A 1759-nucleotide genomic window follows, 5' to 3' on the forward strand; every position below is an offset into this window, starting at 1 on the left:
TTTTCTGAGTGTGCTATTTACAGGCTCTGACCCTGACTCAATTTCACACAAATCAGAAGCACTGTGTATAAAGGGTAACCCAAGCAACGCTTTCGCATTCACCATGTTCAGTATGAACAGTGGAAAAGCTTCAGAAGATCTGAAGCTATACAAACTCTGATGAGGACTCAGTCGCTAGAAGCTCTGATGATCCAGAAGTTCTGACAACCAAGAAACACTGAAGGTTCAGATGTTCCGATGGTGTAGAAGACTCTGAAGATCCAGAAGCTGAATAGTGGAAACTCTGAAGTCCAGAAGCAAGAAACTCTGAAGGCCATGTTCTTCCCTCTGAGTTCAGAATCAGAAGATACAATGGTCAGAGGATCTGTGCTATCCCTCTGACTCTGATCAACCGGCTTCACAAGTTCCAATACGAAGCATTCCTCTGATCAGAAGTCTCCTAGGTTAAAAGGTCAAGTCGCTATCCAAGTACAAAAGCAAGTGTACCTTCCTGACGACCTACCTAACGTTCTCAGCCACAGCAGAAGCTGGATTTTCCAGAACTGCCCTCCAACGGTAGCATTTCCCATGCAACGCTCAACCCTAATCCTTGGAGTATATATAGAGGCTGAAGATTGAAAGAAGCGGCTAAGAAACTAAGAAGCAACACACGCGCAAGACATTCAAAATATTCTAAGCTTTCTTTCATCTTGTAATTTATTTTAGTTTACACTCAGCTTATTCAGAAGCAAACCCTTGTAAACACCAACCTCAAACAGTTGTTTGATTTTCCTTTAGGAGATCAAGGTTGATCGGATCCTAGAGAAGACTAAGAGAGTGAATCTTAGTGTGAGCTAAGTCAGTGTAATTGTTAGTCACTTGTAGGTTTCAAGTGCAGTTGTAACTCTTACCTGATTAGTGGATTGCCTTCATTCTAAGAAGGAAGAAATCACCTTAACGGGTGGACTGGAGTAGCTTGAGTGATTTATCAAGTGAACCAGGATAAAATCCTTGTGTGCTTTTCTATCTCTATCTTTTGCACTTAGTTCTCGAAAAGATTTGTTAAAATCTTTAAGGTGGTAGTTTTGTACTGAAAACGTTATTCAAACCCCCCCCTTTCTACCGTTTTTCATACCTTCAATTGGTATCAGAGCGCAAGTTCTGATTACCACACCTAACAGTGTTCAGTGATCCGGGCCGGTGTGAAAAACAATGGCTGCCACCACCAGTGAAACTCAAAGAGATGGTTACAACGCAAAGCCTCCTATGTTCGACGGTCAAAGGTTCGAATATTGGAAAGATAGACTGGAAAGTTTCTTTCTGGGTTTCGATGCAGATCTCTGGGATATTATTGTGGATGGCTACGAGCGTCCAGTTGATGCAGATGGCAAGAAGATCCCAAGGTCAGAGATGACTGCAGATCAAAAGAAGCTGTACTCACAACATCATAAAGCAAGAGCAATTCTTCTAAGTGCTATCTCCTATGAGGAGTACCAGAAGATTACAGATCGTGAGTTTGCTAAAGGCATTTTTGATTCTCTGAAGATGTCTCATGAAGGAAACAAGAAAGTCAAAGAATCAAAGGCATTGTCTTTGATCCAAAAGTATGAATCCTTCATCATGGAGCCAAATGAGTCCATTGAAGAAATGTTCTCCAGATTTCAACTGCTTGTAGCTGGCATACGTCCTCTCAACAAGAGCTACACAACAAAAGATCACGTCATAAGGGTCATCAGGTGTCTTCCTGAAAGTTGGATGCCTTTGGTGACTTCAATAGAGC

Source organism: Lotus japonicus, chromosome 6 (genome assembly GCF_012489685.1).
Source record: "Lotus japonicus ecotype B-129 chromosome 6, LjGifu_v1.2".
Classification (NCBI taxonomy): Eukaryota; Viridiplantae; Streptophyta; class Magnoliopsida; order Fabales; family Fabaceae; genus Lotus; species Lotus japonicus.